This window comes from Natator depressus, chromosome 12, assembly GCF_965152275.1.
Source record: "Natator depressus isolate rNatDep1 chromosome 12, rNatDep2.hap1, whole genome shotgun sequence".
Taxonomy (NCBI): Eukaryota; Metazoa; Chordata; order Testudines; family Cheloniidae; genus Natator; species Natator depressus.
The window spans coordinates 41,626,087-41,652,904 of NC_134245.1; the positions used below are offsets into that span (position 1 = coordinate 41,626,087).

At 42.2% G+C, this 26,818-nt stretch overlaps 1 long non-coding RNA gene across 1 annotated transcript in view; it reads left to right on the forward strand.

Annotated features, from left to right (window-relative positions):
- LOC141996729 (uncharacterized) overlaps window positions 1-26,818 on the forward strand; it is a 501,980-nt gene that overhangs the window by 103,156 nt on the left and 372,006 nt on the right. The gene's annotated exons all lie outside the window — the stretch shown is intronic.

A 26,818-nucleotide genomic window follows, 5' to 3' on the forward strand; every position in this document is an offset into this window, starting at 1 on the left:
GTATGGACCATAGAATGTATCTAACCTAAAACCCCATGAAACACAGTATTGCAGACACATTGGGTGAAACCTTGACCTCACTGATGTCAATGACAAAACTCCTGTTGACTTCATTGGAGCCTACATTTCACCCCTTGTTTTTATATAGGGTTAAAAGTATTAGTTGCACGATATTTCTCTCCATATTAGCAGTTTAAGCTTAACAAATCATTATGTACCTTAGAAATAATATGATAAATGTGAATATTGGAGCTTGCGTGAGTGTTGCAATCAAGGAACATGGTAGGAAATCGGCAGCTTCTGAAAGGAGATTAAAAAAAGAAAAGTAAAAGGCTGAGTTTGACTGTCAGTTTAGAGAATGTATGTGACAGGTGGTATCCAGCAATTGCAGCAAGTTAGAGAGTCTGAATAAGAAGAAAGATGGTAAATATTGATGACAGAAGATGGCAGCTGAACCTGATATTCCAGGAGCAGAGATCAGGGTAGTTTGTTTATACTCACTTCCAGCGAAAATCGTGAAAAAATTCTGTTCAAGAACAACCCAATTCAAACTTTTCAGTTCCTGCTGTCACTGAGATGATATGGAAGGTACATAAAACAGACCCCCGATCTGTTCAGGATCTGCATTTTTTTCCCCCTTTTCCTTTTTTTTTTTTAAACAAAGATATTAGTGAGATTCCCCTATAAAGACCATAATGGATCCATGTGAATTGTACTATTAGACAAGAGGTCTTTTACTCTTCATATGATGCATTAGTATTAGAAACACATGTTGCAAACCAAGGTAATTTTCTTTACAGACAATGAAGTTTATGACTAGTTTTAACAAATTTTCTGTTCTTAAACAGTTTACCACTCTCCACAAATGCATGGACTAGAAACAGCATAATTAATATTAAAATAAAGCGCAAACTTCATGAAAGGTTTTGAAAGTTTGTGGAAATAAAGCAGCAAGAGGCTCCTTAAAAGTGCCCAGGGAGCATTTTGTTTTATTCAGAAGTGATTATACTTCTGGGGAAGTTTTTGGTTACAATCCAATCATAATTTAAAAGAATATCTATCATTTGTGACAATTTTCAGTAATTTGATAATTTCTCAAGATTTGCTAATTTAAAAAAAGATTGTGATTATTTTCTCTTTTCCACTTGAAGCGGTGGACAGTCAGGCATCAATATAGTTTTCAAGGGTCGGCTACTTGACACTAAATGTGTGTGTGTGTGTTGCAATATTTTGCAATGATCAAGGCAGTTTCTTTAAATAAAAGTGAAAAGTTATGTGACCTTCACTGACAGACTCAATTTAGACCATGCCACAAACAACACTTTGCTTTTTCTTTTGAATTATCTGTTACCATCTTTTCCAATTTGTCTATAGGATGGGAGAAGCAGGGAAGATATAAATATAATGGAATGTTTTTATTTTAGAGAGAGATTTCTCCAGGCTAACAAATAAATATTAGCAATTTTAAGTGCCTTAAATTGTTGCAAGGCAGGTGACCCTTTTTTGTTTTGTTTGTTTGATTGCTGTTCTTATATAAAACTTGGGTTAGTGCCTAAATTTCTCCATTTTAAAAGATCGATTTTCCATTTTGAAATCTTTGGGTTCTGTTTACTGCCATTTTTATATTTGTCTTTTCTCATTCTTTATTGTCTTGGTTTCAGATATTTACACTAGACTTGCTAGTTGCACAGTAAAAGCACTGGTCCCCCAACCCTTGTTGTCCATATTAAAGGTGGTCAGGCGAAAGATTGTCAGACTGCAGGAATTCTTTCTTGTTCCACTGGGAATCTACCTGACTCCTCCCAGCCAGGAATATATTACTGCAGTGGGACCCAGAGTTTTGGCTGAAGTGACCGTTACATTTACTTCCCTGTTGTTTGCACCTGCATCACATTCTTGTGGCAATATTGACTGACAATCACCTCTTGCTCGAAACTAGTTGTCAAAGGCTGCATTGGGGCAATCTTTCCCCTCTTGGTGGCTGAAAGAAACACATCTGTATTTCCAGAGCCCCTCCAGTGTTTGTTTCTCTTTGGAAACACTTCTGAAAATAAAGCGGTACAAGTGCTCCCAATTCCAGTAGCCCCATAGCACTGAAAGTTCTGTTCTGCTCGGCTTCGTTATTTTTTAACGGATAAACTAGTTGAGTTCAATGAAACAAAGAGCAAGCAAACAAGAGCTAGAAGCAAATGCAACCTAGGAATTAATGCTACATCCAGCTAACTGAGCTTCGGAAGGGGACGTAGCCAGAATACAGGGTTATTCTCTATCCCTCCTTCCCCCACCCTCTCCGATTTTATATGCATTTTCAAAACCCCCTCAGCATGTTGCATTGCATTTAGAAGTTTGTGTTGTGGCGTATTATATTACTCTTCTGTGCCCTAAAATTACGTTAAAATCATTTGTAGTGTTTGTTGCTTTGAATATTACAAAGCACAAAATTCTTATATTTCACGAGTCAAATATCAAATTAGTCCTTTTATAATATACCTTCAAAAAGCAGTAATCCGGCCTTTCAGTGTGAGAGACAATGAACTACAAAGTATTTTATGATGCTATAACACCACCATGCAGGTTGCTAAATAGCAGTACAATACAATTTACAAAGCATAATTATTTCCTTGTATAACAACATTGCTGTTTTTAATGCAAAAGAACATGGCCAGGGCTGTGTCTGTGCATAGAATCCATCTGTTTTGATCAGGCCATCTAAAATACCAAATCAAGAACAACAGACATATCACCAGAATGGCTTATCCTTGTGTAGCTAATTAAAAGTTTCTAGGTGCCTCTGGTGTGGCATTAGACTTTTTTTCCCCTCATTTTCAATCGTGTTATCTTAGTACTAGAGGTACGCACTGGCCTTGTATCTGTTTTGCAAGTATAGTATGAAAGAGTACACAGCAGTATCTAATGCAAGGGGACAGACATTGCTGGGCTACCTACTCCTCTTCTGAACTTATTTTATTCCTGTATTATTGTATCAAAAATGAGTTTTAATACAATACCACAGGAAACTAAGGGGCCTATTCAGAGATTACTTGCACCCCATGGAAGGGTGCTTTTCATGTACTGGAAGTCTGATTGAAAAAACCAGCCCTACATGACTCTCCTGTATACTGTAACTTACACAAAAATGGGTAGTTCTTGAGGTTTCCTGTATTAGTATCTGCTCCTTTGACATGCCTGGCACAAGCCCAACAGGATCTCATTGTGGCATTTTTATTAAGAAAGGGGACTTGGATTCTTTTTTCTCCGTCAGCTGCTGAAATAGGAAGGTTTTAAGAACAAAGGGAAAACTCGTGCCAAGGAGAGAGACAAGAGGGTTATTGCTTCCTAAAGAAGGGGGATGTCCCACACACCAAACGACTCACCATCCTAGTGAGCAGACAGGTTTTCAGAGGCTGGTAAATATGTTTAGAGAGAAGTACATTTGGGTGCCATCTTTACTCATTCTTCAAATTGTAATGCTGCACATTTTGGGTTTCAGTATATTGCATTTTAAAACTAATGATGCATTCATTCTCAGAGCAAATCTTATTTCTAAGCCCTAATTTAATAGAATTAAACTCTAAGCTGAATTGGTTTTATGAGATAAAACTCTGAAGTTGATAACTGCATTTAGGAATAGTTCAGGTATTGAGTTTCTAATTTGCTTCCTGAGCATGGAAATCCCTCAGATAGTCAATATTGACGACCTTTAATTGGCAGGAGAGGCTCTTGCTGAGTTTTCTCTCTTCTGCTGAAGGGGTAGGTGCTATAAAAAAGACAGTGTTTCTAGCTGCAAAGGGTCATACTCTTCCTGGCTGGTCACAGTTTTACAGGCTTGAGTTTTGAAACATTTTAAGCTTGGCACCAGTTTCCAACCTGTTCACCACAGTAATAGTCTATGTCAGTAATAGCTTTTTCCATCTGCAGCGAGACAGCTAGCCATAGTCCTCTCCTTTCCTTGAAATCCATCTGTGATTCAGAATCTGTGTTTAGTTCTAGTTATTCCATGTTTGATCCTTGAGTAAATACAGTTAGTGAGCCCATCACACTGCATGCTTTGGTAGAGAAAGATGAATTCTTAAAAATGAGTAGGAACTGCCTGACGGGTGAGCTTATTGGAGTTACAAAGAGATCTCACAAAACTGGGTAATGGGGCAAGAAAATGGCAGATGAAATTCAATGTTGGTAAGTGCAAAGTAATGCACATTGGAAAACATAATCCCAACTATACATACAGGATGATGGGGTCTAAATTAGCTGTTACCACTCAAGAAAGAGACCTTGTCATCATGGATAGGTCTCTGAAAATGTCTGCTCAATATGAAGTGGTAGTTAAAAAGGTTAACAGACTGTTAGGAACCGTTAGGAAAAGGATAAATAATAAAATTGTAAATACCATAATGCCACTATATAAATCCATGGTACATCTGTATCTTGAATACTGCATGGAGTTCTGGTTGTCCTATCTCAGAAAAGATATATTAGAATTGGAAAAAGTACAGAAAGAGGCAACAAAAATGGTTAGGGGTATGCAGCAGCTTACATACGATGGGAGATTTAAAAGCCTGGGGCTGTTCAGCTTAGAAAGGAGACGACTAAGGGGGGATGTGACAGAGTTCAATAGAATCATGTGGAGAACGTGAATCAGGAAGTGTTATTTACCCCTTCACAAACACAAGAACCAGGGGTCACCCAATGCAATTAATAGACAGCAGGTTTAATACAAACAAAAGGAAGTACTTCTTGACACAACACACAATCAACCTGTGGAACTCATTGCCAGGCGATATTGTGATGGCCAAAAGTGTAACTGGGTTCAAAAAAGAATTTGGTTATGGCTACACCACAGAGCTTACAGCTGTGCCGATGTCACGCTGTTAGTGCAGATGCTCTAAGCCGACGGAAGAGAGGTCTCCTGTCGACTTAGCTACCACTGCTCAGGGGGGTTGGAGTAATTATGGCAGTGGAATAAGCACTCCCGCTGACACAGTGCTGTCCACCTGGGAGCTTAGGTCGTTGTAACTTACGTCACTCAGGGGTGTGAATAAGACATCCCCTTGAGTGACTTAAGTTGTACCGTAGTAAGTGGTAGTGTGTACTTAGCCTTGGATAAGTTCCTGGAGGACAGGTCCATCAGTGGCTATTAGCCAAGATGGCCAGGGATGCAACCCCATGTTCTGGATGTCCCTAAGCTTCTGACTGCTGGGAGTGGATGACAAGAGATGGATCACCTAATAATTGGCCTGTTCTGTTCATTCCCTCTGAAGGGCCTTGCACTAGCCACTGTCAGAACATGATCCTGGGCTAGGCAGACTATTGATCTGACCCAGCATGGCCATTCATATGTGCTAATACCAATCATTATTTTGAACAGAGGTATTTGAACAGAGGAACAGCTTTTCAGGGTACGTACAAATCAGGTGATGCGGTGGTGATTCTAGGACATGAAAATTTTTTTAGCTTTGTCACTTTCCAGAACAGAAGCCATATCATTTTAGATCATAGAATCATAGACTTTAAGGTCAGAAGGGACCATTATGATCATCTAGTCTGACCTCCTGCACAACGCAGGCCACAGAATCTCACCCACCCACTCCTGCAAAAAACCTCTCACCTATGTCTGTGCTATTGAAGTCCTCAAATCGTGGTTTACAGGCTTCAAGGAGCAGAGAATCCTCCAGCGAGTGACCCGTGCCCCATGCTACAGAGGAAGGCGAAAAACCTCCAGGGCCTCTTCGAATCTGCCCTGGAGGAAAATTCCTTCCCGACCAGAAATATGGCGATCAGCTAAACCCTGAGCATGTGGGCAAGACTCACCAGCCAGACACCCAGGAAAGAATTCTCTGTAGTAACTCAGATCCCACCCCATCTAACATCCCATCATAGCCATTGGGCATATCTACTACTAATAGTCAAAGATCAATTAATTGCCAAAATTAGGCTCTCCCATCATACCATCCCCTCCATACACTTATCAAGCTTAGTCTTGAAGCCAGGTATGTCTTTTGCCCCCACTGCTCCCCTTGGAAGGCTGTTCCAGAACTTCACTGCTCTGATGGTTAGAAACCTTTGTCTAATTTCAAGTCTAAATGGTAAAGGTACTACCTGCAAATCATTCTGTGCAAGTCCTGAGAGAGCAAATGGACGTTGTACTGAAGTTCAGCAAAATTTCTTAAATTTGGGATGTGTTATTTGTTAAAAATATTTTTCTTCTCTTTATGCTTACACCACCATTTCCCCCAAGTGGAATGAGGCTTTTTCATAAGCAGCTGGTGCATTATTTAATAGATGTGGAATTTTACTAGTACCTGAGTACAATTTGATTTAACTTTGATATTCAGATGTAAACCAGGTTTTAATTTTGTTCTTTTGAAGTATATGGAAAGTACAACCAGAAATGCCAGCTGCGTGAGAAGCTTTTACTGTTAACATTGCAGGTCACTTTTTGTTTGTTTGTTTGTTTTCTGTTCCAAAATTCTTGATCGCACAGATGAAATTGTCAGTCCATTTTTATTATTTAATAACTCTACTTTAGGATGGCTGAGCTTGTAAGGTCTCTGTTCCACTAAACAATCTTTCTGTGCCTTTTTTCCCCTACAGAAGACTAGATTTTCAAAAGTACTTGGAGTAAATAAATGCAGGCAAATTAATCTGTAAATGTGTGCCAATATTCACACATGCCTCCATGAGCACAGGATAATCTCTATCTAGGGGAATAGTGATGCATGTTGTTTGAAGCCACTGGTGGTTTTGTTATGTGAAAATGTGCAGGTGAAATGTGCTCTGTGAGATGCTATATACAAGTGTGTTCATTTGACATGGCGGTGCTTGTGCATTCAAACACTTCTGTTGGAAACCAGTTTAGACAGGCCACTCCACAGTATCTCAGCTAAATAGAAAGATCCATTGTCAAAGCTGGGGGAATAAATTTGATTCAGGTACCTCCCACCTTAAGTATTTCCATTCCAGGTCCCAGCACTTGGTCTGACCATGCAGCCAAGTGATAGGGACCCACCAGCTGGATTCAGCTCCAGAATGTCCTGTCTTCCAGCACAGTACATGATGATCAGAGAACCCTTATATTTTTGGCAACAGAATACTTTGTCCCTTCCATGAGATTTTCTGCTTTATTTTGCATTATTCACTTTTTTCTTTACTTAGTTGCCTTCAACTCTACTTTATTTCCCAACTCCCCAGCACAGAGATTATAGGTGGCACCTGGAGGCCAGACAGAGTAGCAGTAAAGCCAAGGAAGGCGGGGCCCAATGCTAGAAAGTGCACAGTGGGAAAGGACCATGGCACACTCTGGAGTGAGGTTAAATCCAGCATTGGTCACCAGGGCTCCTCTCATACTCTGAGAGAGAATCCCTGGGAGGGGCTACTTCTCCCAAATCATTTAAAGTACCAGTGCTGGTGGCCATGGGGAGAGGGAGAGGGAAGGAGTCTTCCTCTCTTCAGGCTCCCTGTTACAGCAAGTGATGAACTGCGTGTGAGGCACAAGAAAAGCAGCAGCAGAGCTATGGAGGTAAATGTTACTATTCCCTTCAGTCCGCGGTGTCTGACACCCAATGATCAAAGAGCAGCATCCAGGCTGGTGGAGGGATGTGGCTGGCCTTGTGTCCTCAGTCAGGGCTTCCCAAACTATAATGTATTAGGTTATAATATTAATTGTTAGGGCCCCTAGAGCTCCTACAAAGGCCTCTTCTTATGATTTAAGATCTAAATTAATAGATAAAGCAACCCTAGGCAGGGCTGTTCCTAGTGGGGTGTGGGGCCCGGGGCAGAAGTGATGGATTGTTTCTTCTGTGCCCCACAAAGTGCAGGGCCCGGGGGCAGGGTGGGGGCAGAAGTGATGGATTCATCTCTTCTGGGACCGACCGCGCTGGCCAATAGCGCTGGCCCCTGGGGCCCCCCAAAGCACAGGGCCCGGAGCAGTCGCCCCAATTTGCTCTACCCAGGGGACAGCTCTGACCTTAGGTGTAGCTAATATACTCCTCTGATGCGAATGTGGGCATGACAGGCAGCAAGAAGATAGCATGAACTTTAGCAGCCTTTGTCTCTTAAGCCACAAACTTTCTTGGCAGAGAAAAACCAGCAAGGAAAATCTACCCTTTTTTCCCTTATTTAACAAAAACAAGAAAAAAGCCAACCTGCGAGTCAATAGAGAGCCCGCTCAGGATGCATTCAGTCCCAGTATATTTGATCCTCCGCCAAATAGGGCCTTTTCTCCATAGAAACCCTTTGCTTGCTTGTATGTTCCATTAGTATTTTGCACAGCTTTGAAATTCACTCTGAAATGCAGAAAAGAGTTCGATAGGTCACAAAGGGGGTCAACTAACGTCCATAGGAAAAACTGTAGCACACCCAAAATGAGGGAGACACTAAAAAAAATTTCTTTCCAGGACCATCCACATCCCCAAATACAGTACATTATTCATGGCATATTGAATTTGGAATTGCATCAATGAGGATTACAATGCAAAAGGCCTGTGTTCATTCTCTAGCGTCATGGCATAGCAGCCCCGTTCTGCATCTCTCTGTTCTGTGCTGAAAGGGTATGCATAATCGCCAGAGCAGATCCACGTTTTTACAAAGTCCTATAAAACGGACACCGTTCTTTGCAGATGCAGGTTTTGAGTGTGTTGGCCCACAAGTGCTAGACTATCCTTAAACTTATTCGTTCACCTCCTATGTTTTTTACACACTGCTTTCTGTCTTCCACTTTATTCTCTAGCGTTTTCGAAATCTCACTTGCAGTCACGTCCCAGCTGTACTGGACCAGAGAACATGTATTTGAAGGAGAAAAGAAAATGTCCGTGCCTGTTCATTTCATTTCTCTCAAACAACTTGTCCTCTGATCCAGGCCCACCTTCATCTTATTAGGAGTGGTATCTTCCTTTCTCTCAGCATTCGTCAGTCTTCATTTGTTTTGTACATAGTTGTCACGGTGTGGCTACCATTTGATATTTTATGCCCTTCATGTTCGTATTAACTGTGTGCTCAATTACAGCACCTGGCGCAAAGGGGCCTGAATCGGATCAGGGCCTCACGGTGCTACTGTAGTTTAAATATTTATAAGAACAATTCTGGAACTCAACCCAGTGGGTGGGTTCCTTTCATGGCTGCCTCCAAGCTCCTGGAAAGGGGACTCAAGCAACTGTAGTGTATCACATGACAGGCTGTTTCTAAGAAACATTTTCCTTTCTCTCTGCTAAATTTCCCCGTAGTTTTCCCATGGAAAAGTGTTCTTCCCTTCCCAAAACTCTGCTCTGCCTTATTGCTGCTCTTTTGTTTGCAGAGATAGCTGCCTGTTAATGGTGGGTGAACCATTTACTGTTCTGACAGTCTGAGAAGCACTTGAGAAACTTTCAAGGTGAACGGTGCTACGTTCATGTAATGTGCTTATGTTTACTTGTTTAATATATGCTTTTGTTATTAAATGGGTGGTCATAAGAAAGGGCACAAAATTTGGGATTAATTTGGAGTCATGTTTGACATGCATTTCTGCATGTGCCTTTGATTATCTATTCCTTTACTAGACTGCATTCTTCAGAGGCCGCTTGCAAAAGCCTCCCACCTGCACTCATGAGAAGAGAGGTGAACAAAGGCAGGTAAAAAAAGAAAACAGGTTGGAAAAAAGCGAGCCACAGTTTGCTACAGTGAGATGGATATTAGCCCTGCCATTTGCAGTGGAAAAACGACCTGAGCCACTAAATAAATAATGGACTAATAAACGTGGGTGCACCATGCTGACACACAGTAGCCATGCACATCTATTCACAGACACAGTTCTTGATGGTATCTCTTAGCAACTCAGCTTGACCCATTTCAGACCTTGGGTTACTACTTTGGTATAGTGCAGCTTAAGCTGGGCTTTTTACTTCTGTTCACACTTTGTTTTTGCAAGGGACTGAATGCTTTTTTTCTTAGTGGAAGCTCCTCATACAAAGGAGTGAAATGGGAAGAATTGAGCGACGTGATGTGGTATATACTCTGTTAAAGGAAGTGCTCCTCTTTTGCAAATACTGGGTTTTGTTATAAAGGGTTAGTGTTTACTTGATTTTGGGTTTCATTTTTCATATATGGCTTCATTTGCACAATGAAAGAACTCTGTTAGTTTTCTCATGACAGGTCTATGTATAGCTACGTACAAATCTCAGGTGGCAGAACATTATGGTGACAAGACTCTAATTCCTAACGTGTAAAGATTTAAGACACCAGGCAGAGATGCTCACAGGAAAATTTGGCTTCCTCATTATGTTAATGAGATTTATTGTAATTCTCCACTCATTGCTCTGGGTGCCTTTACTAATTTTAAAACACATTCTAAAATATTGCACTAAATTAAATAATCAAAATACCGCTACCTCCACCACAATCATACCTGCACCTGTGCTGAACATCACATCCCCGTTCTTTCTCCAGACCTTTCCGTCTGCCCCCTCCTCAGATACCTGGGCCCTGCAGACCAAGGATGGAAACAGGTTCCAAAGAGGAAGCTCCTTCACAAGCCCTGCTGCCAGCCCTCTTGCTTACCTTGGGTATAATGTTTAAGCTGATTGGAACCGTGGGCCAGGGTAGCTGTTGCAAGTTCTGCAGCTGAAGGAAAGGGCCCCACGCATCATCTGAGGTGCAGGTGGAAGAAATCTGCTTTTGGTCACTGCTGCTACTGGAGCAGTCTGGGAGCCCACAAGCTTTTCGTTTATGCCCCTGAGTTACAGATGGCAGGAGCCCACTCCCTTTATCAGAAGTTACAATCCTCCGCATGCTTCCAGGTGTTTCCCTAAACCATCCAAAATTACCTCCCTCTTATCTGGACTGAGCTTCCGCCAGCCAGCACTCATGCAAGCCCCAGGCTCGTTCAGACCCGCTGTTCTGTTCTACTTCGTATATAGGATCAGAAGTGACGGAGACACAGTTTGGTGTTCTTAGCAAACTAGACATTGCAAACCAAGTCTCCTAACTAATTCTCCCAGTGGCCTCGTGTGCACGGTGAGCAGGCGCTGACTGAGGTGATGAGCTAGAACTGGTTGCTGTTTCCTGCTGTCACGGGGAGTTCCCAGTCTGCATTATCCCAAATTAAAGTTTCTTTTCTGCTTAAATATTATCATGTCTTGTGTTTAGCTATAAACAGTTGCAAATGATAAATAAATCAATATTTGTTACTGTTATGATGCACCAGCATCTATCAGCCACGCGTGGAATGATTTATAGAGTACAGCATTTCAAGCCTGACCCTTGCAGGTCTCAGAAAGCACTTAAAAAATAAATTTACCCTGGCCTCTCTCACCCCATTTCAAAAAGGGTGACAAAGATGAAGTAATTTATAAGTCACACTTTTATTAATGCTTTTAACTTTCATATACTTGGCTTTGTTGCCCTCTGAGCAGCATAAGTGCAGCTCCTGGTCGTATGGTAACCTTCAGTGCTTTGAGGGGGTTTTGTACAAATGATCAACTCATAAATAGGTGCTGCGCTCCACATTATCCTGCCATAAATTCACAGGCCCGTTCAAGTACATCAAGAAAGAGCAAGTTGAACTAGGCATTTTGCTCTGAGTTTACAGACTAATGCAGTGCTAATGAGCAGCTGGGCAAAGGGTTTCCAGAAGCATGTCTAATGCTTTATATTGTGATAACCTGCTTATTGCCTGGCTGGAGTAGACTTATATAAAGCAGGAATGAAGTGGACAATACAGTTCCATTTTAGTGACTTCAGAACTGCAACCCAAGGAAGGCTCTTTGAGTGGAAATACATGGTCTGTCTTGTCTGTGATGTTAGACATCATTAGGATATTTGATGTAAAAGAATACCAAGGAAAGCTTCAAGAGATTGTAACAGATAGTTATTTGCTTGAAGGCCCTGTTGTTGAGACTTTCAGGATTAGCAGCATTGGTCTCACTGCCGACCAGCTTTTCAAGAATCTCTTGTGTATAATAACTATGTGGAAAAAATCTAGGGTCAAATTCTGCCCATCTCCCCAAAGTTTGGGTTATTGATCTCTGCACTCAGAATTGCTTTGGAGTTGTATAGGAATGTTGACTTGAATAAAATAATCAACATCCCTAGTATATTAAGAGGTTATAGGAATTGGATGAGAATGGCAAAATGCACATGGATAGCAGAATCAGAAAGAGAGACAGACAAGTTCTTCCAAGCAGTGAAGGGAAAAGGGGTTAGTGCATACATGATGTCAAACTTGATTTATAAATTATATGCTTTTAAATGAGAAACAAACTGAAAATTAGAATATACGTGCTCTAATTTGGAGCTTTAAAAAAAATCCTTCCCCCCGCCCCCAGTTCAGTGGAGGAAATAAGTGAGACAGCGTACACATTATAGCTACATCCGTATCAGTTATAGCTACAGCAAAATGACATGAGTTGTGAAAAGTATTCAGTGTCGGCCTAACCCTGCTCTGATTGAAATCAATGGTAAAACTCCTTATAAAGCTGTGGTTACGTTGCCAGATTAGGCAGGATTCAGACAGATAAAGTATCACTTTGGTTTAAATTACATTCGTACAGCTAATAATAGATTTTAGCAAACATTAAAACACAACACCCCAAACAAAGGACCAAATCTGGCCTCAAGGCAGAACACACCCATAGGAGAGAAATAAGAGCTGCTTAAGCACGTGCCTTCTGTCTTTCTAGTGGCCCCTTGAATGTCAAATAATGTATTGTGTCTGAGCTGTTCTAATGACCGTTGGAGTTATCAGGAAAGAAAAGGCGCAATTCACTGGAAGAAACTTGCATATCTAAATAGTTTTCCCTGCTAGTAGGGTAGAGTAGTGAGGTAAAAATACTTTTCGTTAAGGTGCACGTAAAGCTTTTGGTAAAAATACTCAAACTAGTTAAGGAAATGTTTATACTACCAAGATGTGCACAAGATATAGTTTGTCTGGGTATTTTTTAGAGTCGTGGTAATGACAAGAGTTTGCCTTACTGTTAGATGTTTAAATTAGCTCATAGTAATACCTGGTATGAAAACAAATAGTTTTTGTTTGTGGATAGTTCAAAATTGACAAAATCCTTGCCCCAAAGAAGTCAGCCAGAATATTGCCATGGACTTCATGGAGTCAGGATTTCACCCATTGAATGGATCCTTTCCCAATAATCCTCCAGCAGGGGTATATTATTGTCAGGGGACCATCTAGCATTCCCAGGTTGGGAGCATCAATAGAAAGTGTATGCACTGGAGGGGAAAAAATAGTTCACAAAGCACAGGCCACTGGTGCTTTAAGCAACACACTCTTCTAGCATAAAGAAAATAAAGACTAGAGTGAGCACTCCTGGTCAGTCTGATTTATCTGCTGCTGATTTAGAACGACAATACAGCTTGAGTTTCAGTGGCTGTGCAGGATGGAAGGCACCACCGAAAAGCCTGGGTTTGACTAATGATGGAACTGGTGGACTTAGGAAAGGGAAGAAGGAAAAAATCATGTTTGAAGTGTTCCTGGGAATTCTCCAGAAAGGAAGGGAGAATAATGCTTTTTGTCTCTGTGGTATGTTTCTGGAAGAATTGGCGGATTAATGGAAGGTCCTTGAAGTCATAGGATATGATCGATCCCTGTGCCTGAAGGCAGACTCTTAATTTTGGATCAAGGAGCTGTGAAATCCCGGGATCCTTGCTGTTCTTGAAAGCTGTGTTTTACATGGACTTCTTCTGAGCCAGGGGACTCATTCAGTCCAGAACCTGCTGATTCGCATTAGGGTTCTCTGCATGTTTTCCAACAAAAGGAACTGGGCCTCAGCACAGCTGCATGGGGGCACTGGAATTGCTGGCATACCCTCTACCTCTCCAGACTAGGTAGGAATAAAGCCTCAGGTGGCATATCAGACACCCCATTGGAGCAGGGCAATGAAAATCTGATGTGATGGATTTAAGGAGCCTTGCTGGTGTGACACCACATATTGTACAGAAAGTTAGTTTATCAACTGGAAAGAAGGTAAGTTTGGCTTTTCCATTAATGTTTCCTGTTTTAAAATTTGCACAGTTATATTAATTAGAAAAAGCCCTGTCCAGAGTTAAAGTGAAAAGCTGTTTTAATTTTAAAAGGTTTAGAAGAAGTGACTTTTGTGTGGTCTAAGTGATCCATGTCTAGATTTTGAAAGTTTTTTTATTGTGATTTCCTATTCTCAGCCAGACCGTCACTTGCTGACATCCCTGGAATCTCATTTACAACCCTTGTCAGAGCAGTAGAAAGTGTTTTTACAGACAGTCAAGATACTTAGGAAGATTTTACTGGATTTGTGTTCTGTGCTTATGTTAGAGCTGTAATGGCAGGTTTGATTTGAGAGTTATCAAACAATCCTGAAACCTCACTTCAGTAGGAGATAGATCTCAATACTTACCAGTTACCAACTCGTCTTCGTGCTTATCGGTGCCAGGGAGTTTATCAAACTTTTAATTTTTCTTCCCCCCTCCATTCAAGTGGAAAGTATGTTTTTTAAGACAATTCATTTTAGTATTGTGTTTGGAAATGTCAGCATCTGTTAACCTTGAACACCTGTCTCTTCAGTGGCTGGTAACTGAGTCTATGAAAACTTCTGTATCTGATTTTCACCTGTTGCTGCTGGCTGTGTGGTTAGTTTAATATAGCATTTCAAATATGTTGTATTTTTGCATGACAGCAATTTATCTTTGCAAGGGTGACTTGTACCATTAGTATAGTGAAACCTACATTGAACCCCTATTCAGTGATCCGACAAAAATGGTCACTTTGGGGGGTTAGGTCTTTTAATGAGATTTTACTTGAATAGCTGCACGAATCCCATAAAATATTAAACTGTACTGATTTGAATAGAATGCTCTTTATAAAACACAGCGCAAACTTGGAAGTACAAGTATGAATTAAAACTGGTTTGAATGTAAGGGTCATTTTCCTCTGAAACATATGTCTGCCAGTTACTCTAAACAAAGGAGAAACAAAACCTGCTGTCTTCTGGTTTCAGTATGAGTACTTTAAAACCAAACACAGAAGTATGCAAAGTGCAGAATCTCCTATGTGCAAACTCTGGGTGTACTCTGAGCACTGAAGTCTAATTGAGTTTGTGCACTCTCTTAGGGGAGAGTATTGTTATATCTGGCATCAGTTCTAGGTTGCCTTTGATTATATTAGTTACCTCCACTTGTGAGGTAACTCCCTTCTCTTCATGTGTCAGTATAGTAATGCCTGCATCTGTAATTTTCACTCCATGCATCTGAAGAAGTGGGGTTTTTTTCCCCAGAAAGCTTATGCCCAAATAAATCTGTTAGTCTTTAAGGTGCCACTGGACTCCTTGTTATTAGTTAAATGGTCACTTAGTACAGGTAATATCATTGTACACTGCTTGGAGATACCTTGGGGTTGTCTCACAGGGCAGGGGGAGGGATAACACAGGTTTAATGATAATTGTTTCCCATATACCATACTTACCTCAGCCAAGGAAGTCAAGCAAAGATAGAGAGGAATGCTGTTTGGAATGATTGATTGACAGCGGCTTCTGGGAATTAGAACATATTTTATTTTCTTTCTGACTTGTTGATTGGGGCAATGCGGATGTTCCCCACTGAAGGGAAATGAGTTTGTTTTCTGATGAGGAGAAAACAGAAAGTCAATGTGACTTGTGTGTCTAAGTCACCTAGCCACTTTTGGGAATCCCATCCATGATCATTGTAAGACTTTTTCTAGTTTGGACTCACATGTCCTGTAGATCATAATTTTACTGCTAACATTATTGTGCTATAATGCAGTGCAAGGTGGGGTCCTTTGTCTCCACGGAAGCTGTTACGCCGTATTGCACAGCTGCACATCGCTGTTCCAGGGCTCCGTCAGGGCTTTCAGGTGCCACCACTTCAGACCTGCAGTGGAGCTCCGAGACTGCTGTGAGGTCGTCCAAGACGCGTCAATGTTTAGTGCGCTTTGATGCACCTTCAGGCAGCCACGGAACACCAGGCTACTGCGTTAAATTAAGGCACCTGAATGAATGCCAGCACATTTGGGGATGATTAAAGGCTTTTCTAGCCTTTTTCTCTTTTGTGCTAACATAAAAGAAAAGAAAGAAAATTAAATAAAAAACCCCATCAGCACTGAACAAAAGCAAAGGCTCTGAGGGAAACTGACCTTACTTCTGAATTTCTCTGTTTCTCTGTTGAAGTCCACACATGTCGATAGGTGGTTTTGTATTTTAGAGCCTTCTCAGTCAGTGTAATTCCACTGTTGATAATTTAAATGATGAAGTGGACTCAGTGAGGACAATAGCCGTGAAACAGATAGAACTGTGTTCAGTGCAGGACATAAATCCGTGAAAACTCAAGGCTCTGCCGTTGAGCACCTGAGTGGATTACCAGCTGCACAAGGAAGCCCTGCTGCAGGTGGAAACATTTACTTCCAGCAGCAAAGCAGGAGCATTTAACCGAGATCACTTCAGTTCGATCCTCAGGTCCGTCTCAAAAAGAAAATAGCATAGGGAATGCAGTTCTGCCCCTTTCAGCTGTGCATTGCACCTCAAGTTCTGTCTGTCACATCCCCACCATACAGAAGGACTGGCTGCTTCCAAGGAAAACTCACACACTGTCTGTAGCCAGACTCAGGTCCCTCTTTATTTATTTTCTGTTAGCCATATTGTTAGAGACTGGGGGCAGATCCTCAGCTGGCATGAATCGACCCAGTTCCGTTGACTTCAGATTGGGGCACTTTCAAGGTACGTCTATACTTGAGCTGGGAGGTATAAATTCCAGCTTGAGGACACACAGCCGCACTAGCTCTGTAGAAGTGTAGCTGTGGCAGCAGGTGGGGGCTAGCTGCCCCAAGTACCTGCCTATGATCTTGGCTGGCATCAAGCTTGGAACTGCTGGCCCCTGCACGCTGCTGCAGGTACACTCTGTTGTTAGCGAACTAGCGTGCTCAGAACTAGCGTGGGTATATCTCCTCCAGCTGATGTGTGCGTGCCTTCCAGAGTTAGTGTCGACATTATCCAATTTAGGATCTCACCGGTGAAAGATTTGACTGTGTTCCTGACTAAAGCCGGGAATGTCTAAACTTTAATCTCACCCTGATGTACACTCCCCTTTGTAGTCTTGGAAAATTTACATAACCTCTCTGTCTGCCTCAGCTTCTTGAGCTGTAAGATGGGCCTAATCCTCCTGACATGCTATGTGAATGCTAGGTGAGGAGTGGGAACAAATGAGCCCTCATTTAGTACAAAATCAAGATGTTGAGAACAAAATTAATCAAGGGACACGAAGAGAGAAAATTCTTTAATTGCCTATGCACCAAAGTGAGCAGCCCGGGTAAATAAACAAGAGGAATTGAATTGCTCATTTATGGGCATAAAGTTGCCATAGTTGGTATTATTGAAACCTGGTGGGAATTGTTGCATGAGTGGAATGTTAAAAACAAAGTTTACGTTATCTGTTGTCGAGTCACTGACAACTCGGAAGTGAATGCTAATGGATCAGTGTTCAACAGATAAAGCACAAGATGGGGGTATTAGTGAGTGACCACCAAACAATACCAGGGGAAAAGATGACCTGCTCCTTAAGCACCTACCTGTAATGTATGTATGCATGTCTCGAAAAAAAGCTGCATGATCATGGGGAACTTCAGTCTGAGTGACATATGCTGGAGGCCTCAGGCTGCCAGAACTAGAACATCCTTGGAATTTCTAAAAATGATAGATGACACTTTCCTAACTGAAAAAATGTTGCATTCATCACAGGGGGAGTTCTACGTTAGACCTTATCCTGACAGATAACGAGGAATTGATCACAGAACTAGAAAAGGGTGGCTGCACAGGTGCAAGTGATCATGACTTGATTATATTTGTTCCATGCAAAAAGAATAGAGTCCAAACCAGTAATGTATGTACTTGGTGTTTTAAAAGGGCCAATTTCAAAAAGCTGAAAACAATTATGAGACAAATCAGCTGGGAGAAAGCATTTAAACAGAAAAATACGAATGGTAATTGGGAACTGTTCAAGAGCATTTTATTAAATGCCCACAAAGCCACAACTGAGAAAGAAGACTACATTGGGTAAAAATCTGGCTCAGGTGGGAAGTGAAATCAGCTATACAAAATAAATAAACAAATATATAATGTATAAACAAATGGAAAAAATGGAAGTTGGTAGCAATGAATATAAATTAGAAACCAGGACTTGTAGAAAATTGATAAGGAAAGCAAAAGGACAACAAGTGAAATGTCTGGCAAGCAGAGTTAAGAACAATATGAAGGAGTGTTTAAGTATATTAAGAACAAAACTAATCTTAACAATGGCATTGGTCCATTAGTAGATGGAAACGGTAGAACTGTCAATTATAATCTCAGAAATGCAGGGTGTTCAATAAATACTTATCTTCTATATATGGGATAAAGCCAGACAATGTATTTGTATCATATGATGATGATGAAAAAATACTTTCCATTCCAGCAGTAACTAAGGAAAACGTTACACAGCAGCTACTGAAGTTTGACATTTTTCAGCAAGTTTGGATAACTTGCATGCAAGAGTTTAAAAAGAGCTAGCTGAGGTAGCTCTCTGGACCATTACTATTGATTTTCAATAAGCTTTGGAGCACTGGGGAAGTTCCAGAGGATTGGAAGAAAGCTAATGTGCCAATATTTTAAAAGGGTAAATTGGAAGACCTGGATAGTTATAGGCCTGTCAGCCAGGCATCAGTCCCAGGCAAAATAATGGAATGAGTGATAACAGGACTTGATTAATAAAGAATTAAAGGAGTGTAGTATAATTAATGCCAAACAACATGGGTTTATGGAAAGAAGATCTTGTCAAAACCAACTGTATTTTGATGAGATTATAAACTTGGTTCATAAAGGTAATAGTGTTGATGTAATATACAGGAGGAGGGGAGGTTTAGGTTGGATATTAGGAAAAACTTTTTCACTAGGAGGGTGGTGAAACACTGGAATGCGTTACCTAGGGAGGTGGTGGAATCTCCTTCCTTGGAAGTTTTTAAGGTCAGGCTTGACAAAGCCTTGGCTGGGATGATTTGATTGGGGATTGGTCCTGCTTTGAGCAGGGGGTTGGACTAGATGACCTCCTGAGGTCCCTTCCAACCCTGCTAGTCTATGATTCTATACCTAGGCTTCTGTAATTGTGTGCAGTGTTGTTGTAGCTGTGTCGGTCCCAGGATATTTGCGCTTACTCAGAGCTCTTCTTCAGGTCTGAGTACGTTTCACAGACCCTGAAGAAGAGCTCTGTGTAAGCTCAAAAGCTTGTCTCTCTCACCAATACAAGTTGATCCAATAAAAGATATTACCCCCCCACACCTTGTCTCTCTAGACTTCTGTAAGGCATTTGATTTGATGTACCACACGATATTTTGATAAAGAAACTAGGATGATACAACAAAATCAACATGGTACATAATAAATGGGTTAAAAACTGTCTGATAGATCTCAAAATGTAATTGTAAATCATTGAGCAGGTGTATTTCTAGAAGGATCCCACAGGAATCGATTCTTGACCTGAAAGAAAATATAAATTAATTTCTGATAAAGTTTGCAGATGACACAAAATTGGTGGAGTTCTCTATTGTGATCTGTCAGTTGAACCAAGGACTATCTGCTTCATTGTTGCTCTATGGTTGGGAGCTCAGTTCTGTAGATGCAGGATATTTGCAGTCTGATGTACGCTGTGATAGTTTTCACTGTTTGGTCAGTATAAAGAATAGACCTCGTAGCCCAAATAGAATTGCCATAACAGATCAGATCAGTGGTCCTTGTAGCTCAGTATCCTGTCTCTTGATAGTGGCCAGTACCAATGCAAGAAATTCTGTAATGGACGGTTATGGAATAACCTGCCCATAGAGAAAATATCTTCCTTACCCTAGGTAGTTAGTAGTTTGCATATGCCTTGAAGCATGAAGGTTTATATCCCATAAATTTTTTTTATTTTATCTAATCTAACTGTGGATATTTTTATTAATAATAAAAACATTTTCTTTCAATCTTGCTGAACTCTTGGCTTCAGTGATATCTTGTGACAATTGAGTTCCCAAAGTTATTTTTATACACAATGAAGAATTGCCTCCTTTTACCAGCTTTAAATTTGCTGCATTTTAATTTCATTAGGCGTTCTCTATTTCTAGTGTTATGTGAGGGTAAATGGGAGTTCCTGATTTGATGCCTAGGTCTCTTTCCTGAGCAGTTATATTTAATTTAGATCCTTCCAATATGTGGAAGAAATAATTTGAGTTATTTCTAATGTACATTCCATTTTACTAATCTGCATTAAATTTCTCTGCCATTGTGCTGTCTAATCTTCTAGTTTAGTTAGGTTCTTCTGTCTTTCTTTGCAATTTTCTCCACTTTTGATTGTCCTAGATAATTTTCTATCATTCACAAATTAGCTATTCATCTCTGTTCTAGATAACTGTAGATGGAGCTGGTAGCCCCCCTATAGTTAAGGTTGCATGACACTTTGCATTATAAGGCCCTGTTTTCAGTTGCTTATACCTTTTCCAAACTGTAATTGTTTGGTCTGAAATTTCCCATGCCAGGTGTCTGCCTCAGATTATTTGTTTGAATTATCAGCTAAAATAGTTCAGCTGTTTCAAAGAATGCATTTCATGAAAAATACATTGTTTTGCCTATTTTAAAAAATCCGTACACTTGTTTAATTGAGAAGCTCTAACACAGATGTGGGCAAACTACGGCCCGCGTGCCCGTCCTGCCTGGCCCCTGAGCTTCCGGCTGGGGAGGCTAGCCCCCGGCCTCTCCCCTGCTGTTCCTTCTCCCCCGCAGCCTCAGCTCGCCATGCCGCCAGTGCTCTGGCCCACCATTCCTGCCGGGCAGCATGGCGACGTGGCTGGCTCCGGCCGGGCGGCGGGGCTGCGAGCTCCTGCCACTCTGAGTGGCATGGTAAGAGGGCGGGGGAGGGGGGGTTGGATAAGGGACAGGAGGTCCTGGGGGGAAGTCAGGGAACAGGGAGCAGGGGGGGTTGGATGGGGTGGAGGTTCTGGGGGGAGCGGTCAGGGGACGGGGAACATGGGGGGTTGGATAGGCGTGGGAGTCTTGGCGGGGCTGTCAGGGGGCGGGGGTGTGGACAGGGTTCGGGGGCAGTCAGGGGACATGGAGAGGGGGGGTTGAATGGGGGTGGAGTCCCGAGGGGCAGGGCTGTGGATAGGGGTCAGGGCAGTCAGGGGACAGGGAGAGGGGGGGTTGGATAGGCGTAGGAGTCCCGGGGCGCCTGTCAGGGGGCGGGGGTGTGGATAGGGTTTGCGGGAGTCAGGGGACAGGGAGCAGGAAGGGTTGGATAGGGGGCAGGAAGTCCCAGGAGGGAGCGGTCAGGGGACAAGGAGCAGGGGCGGGTTGGATGGGTCGGGGGTTCTGAGTGGGGCAGTCAGAGGGTGGGAAGTGGGAGGAGGCAGATGGGGGAGGGGGCCAGGCTGTTTGGGGAGGCACAGCCTTCCCTACTCGGCCCTCCATACTGTTTTGCAATCGCGATGTGGCCCTCGGGCCAAAAAGTTTGCCCACCCCTACTCTAACACCACTGGGCTTTGGAGCCAGGAGTTGAAATTTTGTGTGTGAGAGGGAGAGAGAGAGATCCTGGTGTCAGGGATGTGCCTTTTGCTATCCCCATGAAAATTCACCCAAATTTGGCTATATTATAAACCTCAGAAAAATCTCAGTTTGCATATGCTCAGTAGACACTTCTTAAAGTTTGGCAGATAACGTCTCCAAAGATTTCACCTGCACTGGGCATGCTCCAGCCCAGGGTCACGTTGCAGCAGTTGAGTCATGACGAGCTCTGTGTAAGCTCAAATATCCTGGGACCGACACAGCTACAGCAGCACTGCACACAATTACAGAAGTCTACAGAAGCAGCACCCAGAATGGGGTAGGCATGTTCCAAGCACAGAAGAAGACACAGTCCCTGTCTGAAGAGTAAGCTGCTGAAAAAGGCAAAGACAGAGGAGGGGGAACAGTGAATAGGTAAAAAGGGATCAGGGTGATGACAGCCCACTTCCTACCCCTTTCTTCCACATAAATGAGTAGGGAGGAGAAATAAATAGTTTCTTGAGGTGTCATTGAAGAAGTGGCTCTTGAGGAGAGATTAAAATTAGGAGAGGGGTGTGGCTTTGCAGACTAGTTCAGGAAGGGATTTCCGTTCATTGGGAGGGGGTGATATGGAACTTTACCTTTCCTCTTGCCTACATAGTTAGGGGTTTGTATCGCCAATAAACAATGTGAAAACCTTCTGGAGTACCCAAGAAACACAACCATTGCACTACCCTTGTAAAGAAGGCTCAGTATTCTTTGTGTGGCCAGTCCACTCCCGCTCGTCGGTTTGGAAGGGGGTGGCAGTGTGATCATGACCTCACCTTACTCCTATTCCTCTCTCTCCTTTGTGCTTACTTGTGGTGCTAACAAGGAGCAGCATTTATGCTCAGCAGGGTTCCAGGACTGAAATGAGCACCAGCCTATTTGAAAGGGGTGTTAGATGGGGGAAAACTCTTTGGATATTTCCCATTTCCACTTCTGCACCTGTGCAGTGGCTGTCCACAATTTGGCCTGCAATGTATATCTGAGGTTGCTCCTGAGAACAATAACATTTGAGTCAGATATTTCTATTTGTGAAGCCCCATCTACGCTTTTATGCTGTGACCAACCCAGTGGAGCCAGAGCACTTGATTTAAAACCAATCCAGGCTAATATGATCCAATAATACTAATAATGAGCAAAGCAGTGCTTAGTAGTTATAGTACTTAACATTTATTAATCCTTGCAAATCCATTTGAAGTAATCAATGTAAATTTTATCAGAGTTGATGTGCTTGCAAAGCTCCATTACCGTATTATCTAGCACCTCAGAAACATTCATGGAATTATTTGTGCAACACGAATGTGAGATGTGAGTTAGGAAAGTTTTGTCCCCATTTTACAGATGGGGACCCGAGGCACATCTCTGGCTCAAGTTAACACAGGCAGTCTGTGGCCAAGCCTCAAGTTGAATCCAGGTTTTCTGAATCCTAGTCCAGTCCCTTCAACACAAGACACTCTTCGGTCTCCATGTAACAGGAGAAGCTCTGCGAGGGTAATTGACTTTCTGAAGGCTGACCAGCAAATCAGTAATTGAACTGGGATTTCCAGAGGAATCAGGATCAGTTTACTGCTGCCTCTTCTTTGGTCCCTGCCACCTGTTGATTGGAATGTAATTTGTAAATGCTGTTTTACAATACTTATTCTCGGTTTAAATTATAGCAACCTGAACCAGTTTCAAACTGTATTTAAAGCTATTTCTACTAATATGGGGCCTTTCACTACACAGTATTTTTCTAAATCTTTTTAGAATGATAAGCACTCACTCATACAAGGTGGAGAAATGCCACAGTGCTAGTTAGTTTTGATTATATGATTCCATTGTATTTGTGTCAGAAGCGATATCTAAACTGTCGCAGGGAACCAAGGGCCTTGGCTGTAGTGCATGTTTGATGGGACTCCCTATCAAGACCGCTCGAAGTGCCAAGCAACATGAAATGCATCTTGCTCTTGTCACTTGCACTAATAGAAACCTTCACATTAACCACAGTTCTTTTCTACTTTCCCTGGCTTCTTGTCAGGGAAATGAGGGAGGACAAAATTTGGTAATGACCATGCAGAGAATAGCATGAGGACATTTCATATGTCACAGATTTGCATGCCTCTCGCTATTCTGTGTCCCATCATCAGTGACCTTGGAGACCAGTTCTCAGGGATGAACTATTAGAAATTGCTACACCAGGCTGCAGGTTCTCAGAAATGTTCTGTTCAGTTTTGGAGAAGAATGCTCATTAAAAAGCGAGTTAGTACTTCCTGAAAGCAAACTCTGATTTCCCCACACAGGGAACTACTGCATAGCTACAATGTGCAAAGAAAGGAGAGGCAGACGTCAGCTGGTCACGTTCTGCTCCCTTCCCTTTGGAATGTGAGTGGAATGTGTTTGCTTTGTTTCTTTTTAAACACCTTTTCTTAAATGTGCAACTGAAAAATGTTCTTGTTGTTCCATGCTGCAGCAGTGGCTGCCGCTGCCACTGCAGAAACATCATTGCTCATTTAAAACAAAAACCAACAAACAACCCCCCAGCCAGTGTTAACTAAAAATATCCTGGATGTTTTCCAGTCTCAGTTCGTTACCATTATATTCTCCTGCTACTACCATGGACTATGAATCACTGAAATGGTTCTGGAGATGTGGTAGAGGTTCTTTGTCATCATAGAAGTAGTTGCTTTAGATTTTTTTTTTTAATCTAACCTGCTCTCATGTATATTCTGGAAACAAGGCAGGGGGCATTGAACAGTAACATTCTCATGGCCAAATCCTTCCTTCAGTTGGAAGCAAAAACAAACACAAAATTATATAGTAGAGATAACTGGCTGCCGTCTGAATCCATGACCATCTGTGGCAGTGATTTAGCTTCTGAGCTTCCAGACTCTGGCGAAAAACAGCCCTTTTCACAATGTTTCAAGGGAGTGTCATTTAATTTGAATTTTGCCCAGTTTTCTGTGTGCATCATCATTTTAACTAGGGTGTACCACTGGTATTAAAGATTGTATCTGGCAAATTTGTCCATGTTTTCTATGCCACTGTGATCCTGGTGAAGACTCTTGCATATCTCCTGGACCGACACCCCGTCCCGCCCATGAATGCCTGTGTTGGAAATAAGAACAGGAGGACTTGTGGCACCTTAGAGACTAGCAAATTTATTTGAGCACAAGCTTTCGGGAGCTACAGCTCACTTCATCAGATGCATTATTATTGGAGAGAAGCAGACCCTGATGGCTGGAATCAACAAGTGTAAACTTAGGTATTTTGATCATATCAGGCATAGAGATAGAAATAACCTTAAGAAAGTTATAATAGAAGGAATGGTGGCAGGTCATTGTACTGGGGAAGACCAGCAAAGAGATGGATATGTGGTATGTAGATGATCAATGGGAGGTCAGCTGCTGAGTGCTCAAAGCTATGGATCAAGAAGGTTTCCGAAAATTCTTCTATGATGTCACTAATATTCAGATGTGAATAAATGGATATAATTTACTTATTTCCATCCTATGGGAATCATTCACCCAGTGTGCTTTATTGCATTTGCTACAATTTATTATTCTTGTGTATATATAGAGTATATGAAGACACTTGAAGATTTCCGTATAACTGGTAGAAAGTGCTGACAAAAATAGCGTAGGGCTGCCAGAAAGGACCTCAGACAGGGATTTCATTTCCTGTCTGTTGTGTTTTATGTGCAAGAATTCAAACAGATATGAGCGACCTGCAAAATATTCTGTGTATTAGTGTGGATGCTTATCCCAACCTCTTTGACCCTATAATTGGGCTGGAAATCTTTTGAGATCTTGCTTTTTTGTAAAATTTCAAGCAGTTTTTCGTTTTGGCCAGAAATATCCCATCGTCAGCATTTCTCAAAGAATTTCAGTATAGTTGCCTAATCCAGGCTAAGAGCAGTGAGTGAAAGAGATTTAGCAAAATATTTAAAAGCAAAACTAAACAGTTATCCCAAAATCTGTACCATTTATTTCTAACTTAAAATGAGCATACACTCCGTACATGCACACGTTAATTCTTCACATGCAGAATAGGCACTTCCCCCCCCTAAAGTATTATATCCTGAAAAGAATACTTCTGATAGGAAACTGACAAGAAAATGAGGGAGGCCAATGGCCTTGCCCTGTTTTGCCATCCTTTAGATTGAGAGTTGCCAACACCAGCCCCTTCCTTTCTTAAACACAGAGTTTGTCTGCAGCTGACTGGCTCTTCAGAACACCTGCTATTTTTTAGGGTGGATCTGCAATCGCAGGTGACACATCCCACCTTCAGTCTAGCTCATATTTAGCTCCAGTGACATTAATAATGCAGAGCGAATAGCAGCTGCTATTTTAATTCTCTCATAGATTCACACTAGGGTGACTGGACATCCCGATATTTAACTCTTTGTCCTACATCCCGAATGATGTATGATAGGGACGCCATTTGTCTCGATATTGTAGGGTTGCTTGCCAGGTGCCTGGTTGGCACAGGGCTGGCAGGCTCCCTACCTGGCTCCAGGCAGCTCCCTGGAAGTGGCGACAGCTCCCTCTGGGTTCTAGGCGCAAGGATGGCCAGGGGGGCTCTGTGTGCTGCCCCCACCATGAGCGCCTGCTCCACAGCTCCCATTGGCTGTGGTTCCCGGCCAATGGGAGCTGCGGGGGCGGATGCCTAGCTGAGCCTCTGCCGACGACCCAGAGGGAGATGTTGCCACTTCCGGGGAGCTGCCTGAGGAATACCCTGCCTGGAGCCAGCACCCCCTCCCGCAACCCAACCCTGAGCCCCCTCCTGCACCCAAACTCCCGTCTGGAGTCAGCACCGAACCCCCTCCCGCGCCCCTGCCCCAGCCTTGAGACCCTGCTGCAGTGGGAGCCAGGGTCATTTGCCTGTGACCCGTGGCTTCCTAGGACTGTGTGCCCCTCCCCCATGGGTCTAGTATGGGGGCTGTGAGCCTGTGGCTCCCCCACCCCCCATGTGTCCTGATACTTTATTTTTGCGATCTGGTCACCCAAGTTCACACTTCCTAAGTGTAAAAAAGAACAGTAAAGAGATGCATAATTATCCCCACAATTTGCTGGGTTCTTATGTAATTAGATAAATAAATTACATATTTACGTGAATGGGATTTTTGTCTGGGATTTTTGTTAGAGCTGGCCAAACAACTGATTTTGGTTTCCTGACTGTTCCAAAACATTAAAAAAAAATTCATTAAAGGTCAAACCGAAAGCGAAAGTTGTAGACATTTTTGGTGAATCTAAAAGTAAAAAAAAAAAAAAATCATTTGGATGGAACAAAACCTT